This window comes from Neophocaena asiaeorientalis, unplaced genomic scaffold, assembly GCF_003031525.2.
Source record: "Neophocaena asiaeorientalis asiaeorientalis breed wild unplaced genomic scaffold, Neophocaena_asiaeorientalis_V1.1 scaffold134, whole genome shotgun sequence".
NCBI classification, from domain to species: Eukaryota; Metazoa; Chordata; class Mammalia; order Artiodactyla; family Phocoenidae; genus Neophocaena; species Neophocaena asiaeorientalis.
This window is the reverse complement of record NW_020185339.1, coordinates 32,276,989-32,288,953: the sequence shown is the minus strand read 5'-3', so window position 1 is coordinate 32,288,953 and position 11,965 is coordinate 32,276,989.

Below are 11,965 nucleotides of genomic sequence, written 5' to 3'. Positions count from 1 at the left end.
TACTTCTTTCTTGAATTTTTAGGGTTCATTGAAGGAATTACACTCTAATATCTAAATACTATTCTTATGTGTGTTTCATTTCTTCCTGTTCCATCCCTGTAGAGATAGAAAATAATTTGTCACAGGACCAGGAAAGGGTTAACTTATAGGCTATGAAATGTGCTGTGCTTTATATATATGAAGAAGACCTAGAAATCAAATTTTAATAGGCCTCCAGTTTTGGACAGCGATCAAAGATTTTCTCTATAGCAACAATTACACACACCACTGATCTGAGATCAAATATTTATGTCTTCCCCCACATGCTAGAGAACTAGCATTTTGTTAGTTACTGTTATTACCAGGGCAATTCAATAGAGGGCAAAAGAGACTAAAAATGTCAGTTCACAGTGGAAATTCTAAGAGAAAGCAATAACAAGCCTGGAAAAGATTGAGCACAATTGGAAACGAGTCTAAACTGAAATAAAGTACAGTATTTGAGTAGATTTTTTAAGACTATAATTTTAACTTCTACTAAAGGACTGTTGTTTTGCCTATCATTGAAACGCACATAAAAGCAGACAGAGAAGCCTGATGTTAGCAGGAAACAAAAGCTCTTCCTCATTTCCTAAAAGTACTTTCTTTTCTAGAAGTGTGTTGTTTGGAGAAGACTCTTCCATTATGCCTTGGAGAAAATGTAGACATTTTTTAAAAAATGAAATATAACTTATACTTTACTTTGGAAAAACTTTGTCTCCTTTGGTGTCTAACATAGAAAGCAGCAAAGGAGTAAATTCTGCTCATGCAGGACCCCATTAAACAATACCAATAACTCATCCACCTTAAAGAACAAGAACTTTCTTCACATTGCCACTATCATCACCACCACCATGATTACAACATTACCAACTGCTACACTGTAATATCTTTGGAGATGCAATCTTGCAGCCAACTGCACATACTTTTCAGGAACTGTTACAGATTTAGAGCTGTCCATGAAGAGTTTATGATTTAGGAACTTACATTAAAGTATTATATTACCATTCTTACATGACTTTACTTTCTGTTCACATTTTTGGTGATTTTATTTGGTTCCAGGGAATCTGTGAAATTCTGTTATTTCTTCTTACTTGCCTCCAAATATACAACCCAATAAGACTCCCTAGGAACTCTTCAGTCTCCACTGGGGCTTCTAAACTGGGGATAGCTCCAAAGAGAATATGGCCTCTGGGCAAAGTGCTTGAATAATCCAGATGTATAGATAGAACCAGAGACAAGAGAAGATAACTAGTAATAAAAGGCAATTCTGAGTAATAGAATGGCATGCCTGGCCAGAGTTTAGAAAAGGGAGAGAACACTGGATCTGCTGGCATCTGGGTAGACTTCCTGGAGAAGGGTCTTGTGTAAGAATAAGATTCCCAGATGACCGAGACTAGAGGAAAGTTGATCTCCAGATGATGTAAATGGCTAATATGAAGGCTTGGGGATGGAAGGAGTAAAGATGTTCATGAGGTGATAAATAGATCTGTCTGCCTGTAATGAGGTATTCGTGAAGGCAAGAAGTGCCTTCAAGGAGATAAGGATGAAAAATCAGGTGGTCGCAGGCCTTGAATGACAGGCGAAGAGATTTGAACTTTGTTCTCCATTCATGTGGGAGTTGTTGAAGATTTCTAGAATAGGGAAGTGACAGGATGAAGGTGGTATTTTAGGAAGTTTAATGTGGAAGCAAAGTACAGAATGGATGTGAAAGGAATGGAAATTCCCTCCCTGGAATGGGAAGACACATCAGTTGTTCCTATAAAATGCCAGGCATCATTCAATCATTAGCAAACATTTACCGAGTGTTTATTATGTGCTAGGAGCCATTCCAGACCCCAGGAATACAGTAATTAACAAAGGCGGAGCCAGATTGTGTGGCGCCTGAAGTTCAAACAATTTGAAGGGCTTTTTTTAAGAAAAAGTACAAAGTTACAAATACAAAATTAAATATAGGCAGAGAGTGGCCAAGATGCATAACAAAATTACAACTACTACAGAGCAATTATTGATGAGAAAGACTAGATTAGCAGAAAATATCTTCTAGAGCTAAAGATATAAAGGAGGGGCCATAAAAAGATGGGTAAGAGGGCAAAGACATCATAGTCAAGATGAGTGCCCTCAGTTGGGTGAGCCACAAATGGGAGGATAATTACAATTGCAGAGGTTCTCTCCAAGGAGCTAGGGATCTGAGGCCCACTTTGAGCTCCCAAGACTAGGGGTCCTGCACTGGGAAGACAAGCCCTTAGAACATTTGGCTTGAAGTCCAGCAGAGATTATTTTTAGGAGACCCAGAGGGCTGTGAGAAATAGAGACTCCATTCTTAAAGGGTGCACACAAAATCTCACATCCTTGGGGACTCAGAAGCAATAATTTGAAAGGAGCCTGAGTCAGACCCACCTCTTGATCTTGGAGAGGCTCCTGGAGAGACAGGAGGCAACTGGAGCTCACCCTGAGACATAGACGTGGGTGGCAGCCAATTTGAGGAGCTCGTTCCACCATGAGGACACTGGTGCTGGTAAGTGCCAATTTGGAATGCTCCCTCTAGCTATTAGCTCCAGGACTCTGACCGGCCCACCAGTCTGTCAGCACCAGTCCTGGGATGCTTCAGGTCAAAGAGCTAGCCAGACAGGGACACGACCCCATCCACCAGCCGGCCAGCTGCCTTAAGACCCTCTGAGGCCACAGCTACCCAGGACACAGCCATACTCACCAGAGCACCCAGAACATGGCCCTGCTTACCAGGGGTTGACAGTCAACTCCGGGACCCCCAGGGCCCTGCAGCCAGAGACCCTGGAGTTAGGCCCCACCCACTAGTGGGGCAGCACTAGCCCTGGGACCAGTCTCACCACCAGTGGACAGGCATCAGCTCCAAGAATCCCTGAGTCCCAGCCCCACCCCTGCCCACCAGCAGGCTTACACGTCAACTCCAGATCTAAAGACACACAGAGACTGAAAGTGAGGGGATGGAAAAAGGTATTCTATGCAAATGGAAATGAAAAGAAAGCCAGGGTAGTGATACTTATATCAGACAAAATAGACTTTAAAACAAAGACTGTAACAATAGAGAAAAGGACATTACATAATGTCTAAGTGGTCAGTATATGGAGATATAACAATTGTACACATATATGCACCAACTCAGGAGCACCTAAATAGATAAAGCAAATATTAACAGACAAAAAGAAACTGACAATGATACAATAATAGTAGGGGACTTTAGCACCCCCCACTTACATTAATGGACCCATCATCCAGAGAATCAATAAGAAAACACTGACCTTAAATGACACATTATATCAGATGTACTTAATAGGTATATATAGAACATTCCATACAAAAGTAGCAAATATATTCTTTTCACGTGCACAGGGAACATTCTCCAGGATTGATCACATGCTAGGCCACAAAACAAGGCTCAACAAATTTAAGAAAATTGAAATCATATCAAGCATTTTTTCCAACCAACACTGTGAGACTAGAAACCACCTACAGGGAAAAAAACTGCAAAAAAACACAAACACATGGAGGCTAAACAATATGCTACTAGACAATCAATGAATCACTGAAGAAATCAAAGAAGAAATTTAAAAAATAACTGGAGGCAAATGAAAATGAAAACACAGTGATCTAAAACCTATGGGACTCAGCAAAAGCAGTTCTAAGAGGGAAGTTTATAGTGATACAGGCCTACCTTAGGAAACAAAAAAAATCTCAAACAACCTAACCTTACACCTAAAGGAACCAGAAAAAGAAGAACAAATAACCCAAAGTTAGTAGAAGGAGAGAATTCGTAAAGAACAGAGCAGAAATAAATGAAATAAAGACTGAAAAACAAATAGAAAAGATCATTAAAATGAAGAGCTGCTTCTCTGAAAAGTTAAGCAAAATTGATAAATCTTTAGCCACACTCATCAAGAAAGAAGCAGAGAGGGCCCAAATCAATAAAATCAGAAATGAAAAAGAAGTTACAACCAACACCATGGAAATAGGAACGATCATAATAGATTAATAGGAACAATTATATGCCAGAAAAATGGACAATGTGGAAGAAATGGGCAAATTCCTAGAAATGTACAGTCTCCAAGACTGAAACAGAAAGAAATAGAAAACATGAACAGACCAATTACCAGTAAGGAAATTGAATCAGTAATTTAAAAAAACTCCCAACACATAGGCCAGCTATCACAGAAGCCATTCACTTTTTAAGAGACTACTCTGGCTGTGGAGAATGCAGTGTAGTAAGACAAGAATAGAAGCAGGAGTTACTGATAATATCCTGGTAAGAGTTGGTGCTTGCCTGAACTCTGGTGGTAGCTGTGAATGTAAAAAGAAGGACATGAGCTTGGGTGCGGGATGAGAAAGGTATGTTCACACAATGGTTAAAAGCATGTCTGGCATATGTTGAAATTAAAAGTAGAGTAAGGTATTAAGACTTTAGTCATCAGGGAGTTATTGAAGGTTTCTTGTGTGGGGAATTGATAGAATGAAAGTAGTGCTTTAAGATTCATGCGGGGATACAGTGCAGAATGGATTCAGGTAGAAGCAGAGTGCAAGAGAGGGAAAGAGATTTGAGACAGGAGATATGTTAACAAATTTATTCTTCCCATAGTCCGGGAATTAGATGCTAAATCCTAAACCTTAGTGTATAGGTGCAGGCTGAAGCAATGGGAGAGAAGAGATCAGATGGGGATGTTGGAGAGAGAGAGAACTGAAGGTCCAGGGCAAAATTTTTTAGAAATTCAGATCTGAAAAAAATGAGTTTCAAAAAGAAAGAGGGTTGTTGGTAGAATCAAAGGCTACAAAGTGTAGTAGGATTATATGAACTTTGTGTTTGCAAATTAGGAGATATTTAGCAAGCTTTTAGAAAACATTTTGGAATGATGCCTAAAGATGGGAGACAAGACTTCAGGGACTAAGAAAAAGTGAAAGAAGGAAAAGGGGTTTGTGATGACAGTGGTCCAGGCAACTACCTTATATTTAGTGATTACCCATCAGGTGCAGAGGGAAAAAAAGAAAAAGTACATGTTTTATAATGAGAAGGCCAGTTTTAAAGAAACCTAGGGTGTTGAGTTATCTGTTGGCCCTATACATTCTACATAAGAATTGAATTTACTTATAAAGCTGAAAAAAATAAGTAAAAATAAACACAGTTTGCCACATTATAGAAACAGTAGTTTAAAATGGACATGGCATTTTTTCAGTGCTGAACTAGAAAGACAGTTTTCCCCCCTTTTGAAAATAATCACTATTTCTTTCTTTGCCAAGAATATGAAAACATGGTTTATTCCTTTTTCATCCTCGGAAGTAGCTTCAAGAATCTCTGTTTGTAGGAGTGATGGGGGCAAAGAAACCTTAAAAAAAAAAAAAAAGAAAAGGCATTTCACTCAGTCTTCCTGATTGACTCTTCCTGCATTATCCAATTTTAACTAGATCTATAGCTCGCTACACTGTAATATCTTTAAAATATCTCCTCTTACAGATTTGGCAAAGACATGGCACTTTTTAAAAAAAATAATAAATGTATTTATTTATTTATGGCTGCATTGGGTCTTCGTTGCTATGCACAGGCTTTCTCTAGTTGTGGTGAGTGGGGGCTACTCTTCACTGCAGTGCGCGGGCTTCTCATTGCGGTGGCTTCTCTTGCTGTGGAGCACAGGCTCTAGGCACACGGGCTTCAGTAGTTGTGGCACACAGGCTTAGTTGCTCTGCGGCATGTGGGATCTTCCCGGACCTGGGCTGGAACCCGTGTCCCCTGCACTGGCAGGCGGACTCTTAACCACTGCGCCACCAGGGAATTCCCGGCACTTTTTTGAAGTGACTATATTTTTCTTTCTTTCTTCTGTAACTTATTTCACAAGTAATTAACATGAGTCAAAGGCCAGCCTGCGGGAAGTTTGTGATACTTCCAAGAAAACTGGGTCGGGGCAAGGTGGTATTGACATCTATAGGAGAAAGGTTATAAAACAATGTTTCTGAGAAGTTGACACACAGTTCCAATTGCTTTGCTCCTAAACTACAATAATAAAATATATTTTATTATTATTCTGCACTGCAGACAAATGGATGGAGAGGCAGAGTTCTTTAGGTCTTGTGTCTAAGAGGGAGTGGCGTGGTATTGGATCCAAGTAAATCTAAGTTTGAATTCCTGCTTCATCACCTACTAGCTATGCCAGAGGCTACTAACTTCTCTAAGTGCTCATTGTCAACTTATATTTTAATAGAATACCCTATGTTTTAGCAGAGCACATAGCTGCCCAGCCATAGGCTACATTTCCCAGCGTCACTTGCAGCTAGATATGGCCATGCATCTAAGTTCAGATCAGTAGGATGTGAGCAGAAAGGCTTTTCGCAATTCCTGGGTCATCTCCTTCAGGACAAAGCTGCTTGCCCTGTATACTTTCTTTCCCCTTCCTATAGGCTGTAACATGTATATGGTGGTGACTGAGCTTTGGCCATGCAGGAGATGGCAGGAGCAATATAAAGGGAACCTGAGTCCCAGAATGTCCCTACAGAGTAGAGCTGCTCCAACAACCTGGAATGCTCACATTGGGCTATTAAGAAATAAACATTAATTTAATTAATTAAGCTACTATATTTTCTGGCCTCTTCATTACAGTAGTTCAGACTGTAACCTCAAAAATACACTTGTTAAAAGTCCTTGGTGTTTAACCCCTCTGAATATCAGTTTCTTCTTGTGTAAACAGGATAATGCCTACATCACATCCTTGCTATGAAGACTAAGTGAGAATATATACACGAGGACCAGAGCCTGGCAGGTGAAAGGTGCATGATAAATATTTGTTGTCTTCCCTTCAACCGCTTAGGAACATGTGTTTCATGTCCTTTTTCAATGAATCTAGAGAGTACAGAGACTGTAAAACAGCTGAATAATAGGGTTTGCACTGTCCAAAAGACACTCCATTCTAAGACACTCTAAGTGTTGTTTGAATAAACTCAGGAAATAATTGGGTTAATCAGATGAAGTCCAGTTGGTCCAGCAACAAGGTTCCCTATTAAATCTCCAGTGCCTAGCACAATGGCTGGCCCCCGGTAGGCCCTCAATAAATATTTATTAAAAGAACAACTACTCAGCCACAGACCATTCAGGGTGGACGTTTTAAGTACTCGAGAATTTCGAGTAACAACACTCCAGTTGTGAGGATCGCCGGATGTTGCATATGTGAAAGTCCCTAGCAAATGCATGACATACATATAATAGGCACTCCAAAGCTTTCATCAGACCGTGAGCTTCCTTTTTTTTTTTTCTTTTTTGCATTCTTGCACATTTTAAATTAAATTTTCCCAATACCCCAGTAGGTGAGTCAGATACTTCCCAGAGACAACATTAACAAGACATATTCAAAGACATCTAGAAGCTAGGAGTAGAAGTGAGCTTGCACTCTCCTTACTGTGGTGCCCCCAGTTCAGTGACTACGTCTGACACACGACCCTCAATATCTCCAAGGGAGCTGTTTGGAGGTCATGCCCCACACCGTTTTCCAGAACTAACTGGGCCATGCTAGACTCAGAATGGGCCACAGAAGAGGCAACCATTTCCCAATTATTCACTAGGGAATAAATGATCCAGGGGGTCACCAAATCAATTCATCCATGCTTCCTCATTACAGCTCTTGATATTCCAGTCCATAACTATATTCAGGATTTCCTTTTTCACCACCAGGCCCTCCAACCTTTGCATCATATCCACACCATTGCTGTGCTTCTTCTCCAGAATGATCTTGGCTTTCCACATCCGCTTTTTTTTTTGCGGTATGCGGGCCTCTCAGTGTTGTGGCCTCTCCCGTTGCGGAGCACAGGCTCCGGATGTGCAGGCTCAGCGGCCATGGCTCACGGGCCCAGCCGCTCCACGGCATGTGGGATCTTCCCGGACCAGGGCACGAACCCGTGTCCCCTGCATCGGCAGGCGGACTCTCAACCACTGCGCCACCAGGGAAGCCCTTCCACGTCCACTTTTTAATGGCTTCATGGCAAGAGCAATATATGCCACTGAGCCTGCTGTAGTTCTTGCTGAAGTCCAGAAATCACAGACTTTGTTTGTTGAGGAACACGATCATATGCTTCTTGAGGGCCAGTTCTGGGTCTTGTTGGCTACTTTATCCCAAGTGCATAGCACACAGTAAGACTAAATATTTAATCAGTGCACAGAACATTGATATAAAACGTTAGCTATTTTTATCTCCAGCACTTCCCTTCCCTCCCCTCAACCCAAGAAAGGAGGAAACTGACATGCAAAGTGAAGCAACTTTCCCAAGCTGACTTAATTTATAAGTAGCATAGTCAAGATGTGCCCCAAACCCAGGCCTTACTGGGCCCACATTTTGAGGTCTTTCCACCTTCAACCTAGATAAATCCTCTTTCTTGAGAGCAGACTTTGAGACAAGAAAGATACTTGAGCACCAATAGATGAAGAAAACTTAAAGGAGAAAGAATTTCAAATATTTTACAAATTTGTCTAGGTACTATACAACCCGACAGCAGTGGTCATTTTTCCTACTCCTTGCTTCTTAGAGGATATAAACTGTTCCAAAGCACCCGCCTCCCTTTTTATTCCAATGAGCTATGGTATAACTAGAACTTCTGGAATCCCTGTGGGAAAGAATATTCTTTAAAAAGCTCTTTGTTAAATAGCCAGACTAACAAATCTCCAGCCTTCAGCCCTGGGTGGTGTTTACACTAGAGAGGAAAAAAGAGTTAAGCCACTAGCAGGGCTCTCATTGTTCTAACTGAAGCTGACTTGCAATGTACTTTACACTTTCATCATAAATATCAGAACAACGGATGAGTCACTGATCCTCAACAAGATGTCACTGCTCTTCAGCAAAGGGATAAGTGGAACTAGTTCCCCTGTGCTGATGGCAGCTCAGGAGTTGATTGTAAATAGCTTGGTTAGGACTGACTCAAGACTCAAAATTCTGAAGGGAGCCAGGCTTTTCTTCCAAATATACCTTCCCTCCCAACTTATCTACTTTAGGAGCCGTTACTGTTTTTAGAGGCATAATGTTTTTTGCAACTGTCTGATAAGAAAGGTATTGGCTGAGTAGATTTTAGATGGATGCTTCTGCAGCGATATTTGCATATTAAAAAAGCTGGTGAGGGTGAAAAATTCCAGATGAAAAATGTTTCTCTGTTTAGATTCAGGAGTGCTGCCTCCATGCTATCTCTAGACTACTGGCTGACTTGAAAATATAAACCTGTAACTGACCATCCTTCCGTATTTCTTCTTAGGATCCGCTCAACTCAGATAAAATAAATTAATATTTATTTGTATTAAATATTGTGCGTGTATGTTCCCAGGTTTACGAAGTTTCTGCAAGTATTATCTGTAAATATCGTATTGGGTCTGAGATATCCATGATGATAAGGATTTAATTAATACTTTTTTCTTTCTGTCTTCGTTCTTCCATTTTAACCCCTTCCTTCTCTTACCACTTGCTCCTCTTTTTCTCTCACCTGAATCACAAAGGTGGACTCTGGTCAGGGTGAGAGTATTTGGAAACCATATCAATACCCTTCCAATTCTGCCCCTGGATGTGGGGAAGGAGGATGCTCTTAGGTTTTGCCATCATCAGTCTTGTGAACACTCTTTTGTGAGAAGCTGTAGCTACAAAGGACAGTGGTAGAATCTGCCTTCAATCTCACTTGGTTCTCTGGGGCTATGATTGTGTCTATACATGGATGCTTTGCACCCACACAGAAATCAAGGCCACCCCAACAGCTACCCCAGTGCTGATGAAATATCTGGACAAGGAAGATCCTGCCCCACACCACCGTCCCTCACCTGAACTTTGTGTCTTTTGAGGTTTGGATTAGATCCTGACAGAAATTTTTCTTTCTCAAATTAGAACATATTTGGAAAGATAATAAGGGAAGAGAAATGCATTTGGGGAGGGGGAGACCTTGGGGGTGGCCGGGCTTTAAATTGTTGACTTAGTGGAAAAGGGAGAAAAAAATATTATGAAGCCAGTGACATTTTGGAATTTGCAGGAATTTGGTAACAAATACTAAGCCTCTTTTCTGTTTTCCTACTACTGAGTTATGGGAGACAGGAGTGGGGCAGCAGGGAAGGGCAGGTTGGGTGCAGCCCAAGGACAGAAGAGTAAAGGGAAGCAGATTTAGGTCAGAGAAATTCCTTGTGAAGAAGAAGCTATGTAACTTCTTCCTTTCACACCTCATTTATAAAATGTAGTCAGTTTTCTACTTGGAGGAGATATGATAGCACCAAACAGCTGGTAAAACCAAACCACGCCAAACGTGGTACTAATTGGGTATAAAATAAACTTCCTTAGTAATCCACATTTGCAATCTGCACGTAGAAAGAGAATGAATTTTCTCAACATTCATTCAAAAGTATAAAATATGTAATATATTTATGATTGTTTAGGAACAATATACCTTTCCTAAATTACTAGACAAGAACCTTATTATTGGTTAAAAATTCATTTTAATTATGTTGTTTAGTTGAGCTCTCATTTCTAGAATCCAAGAGGTAAACAGCAGTTCCTTATTGCCTGCACAGTTTTTCCCCTGGTGTCAGCGGTAGGGTTGGAATCCCCAGCCTGCTCTCATGCCCCTTTGGCACAGCAACCAGTGACAGCTTCACTGGGGCAGGCTGTTGGAGGACGGAGGGACATGGCTCATCTGATTATCAAGGACCAGGCAGCCCCACTTTGCAGTAAACACAGCGTGGCATCCATTGCTTCACTGTTAAGTCAAACAGGAGACACCTTCTGATATGTTTAGAGATTAAAAATTTTTTTTCATATATATATATATACACACACACACTATAGATGCGTTTTGCTTATATTATTGGAGTATGTTATATGGAGTACAGAAAGATCCCAGCACAGTGTTATATATTCTCACACCAAATTGAAAAGGAGACCCCATACTCAAATACAGGTAAGACATGGTTTGTTAAGTAAAGAGAAGCAGAATTCATTTCAGGAGGGCTTCTGTGAGGCTTTGTGAGTTTCTAAGAGGGGCACAGTGTGGGACATATCCCTAATGTATTTGGCCACCAAACTCTATTTTCTTCTTTTTAGTTTTCAATTTTTTTCTTCTAACCAGGACATGTCAAAGGACTGGAATACTAAACTGAAAGGCTGCTTTAGAGGCTCAGCATGTCAATAATTCAACAGATATTTTAGAACCAGTTAGACAGCAATACTTAATAAGCACCTATTATGCACCAGGCAGTACCCTGGCTGTTGGGTATATGGGGGTGAAAAAGACAATGTCCTTGCTCTCAGAGAGCTCACATTTACTGAAAAAAGATAGGTAACAAACGGGTAAACAAGGAAGGTTTCACATTGTAGTGCAGAAAATAAAAAAGCCTAATGTGACCCATTTTAACTGAGAACTGAATGAAAAGGAAGACAGAGCCTTGTGAAGACAGGAAAGTATATTGTGAGGAAAGAAGAGCATCGAATGTAAAGACCTTGACGTGGAAACCCATTTGGCTGTTGCTCATAGAACTGAAAGAAGATGAGGTGACTGGAGTGGATCCAGCAAGGGGAGAGTGAAGAGAGATGATGTGGTGACCAGCAGGGCCAAGTGAGGGATCAGGCTTGTCCAGCTAGGTTCGGCAGTAAGCCACTGGAGCCTCCTGTTTGGGGTTTGTTTATTTGTTTTCACTTCTTTACTTTTTATTTTGAACCACCTTCAAATACAGAGAAGATACAAGAGTATACAAAGAATGGCCATATACCTTCCACCCAAGTTCCCCTACAAACTCACATTACAACCATCGAAATTAAGAAATTAATATTGATATAAACCTATCAGCTAAAAGATTGCATTTAATTTCTATAATATTCCTAATAGTATCCTTTATAGAAAGCTTTTTCCTTTTGGAACAAGATCCAATCTAAAATCACGGGTTGCATTTAATTGTCATATCTCTTTAATCTGCTTCCACCTGGAA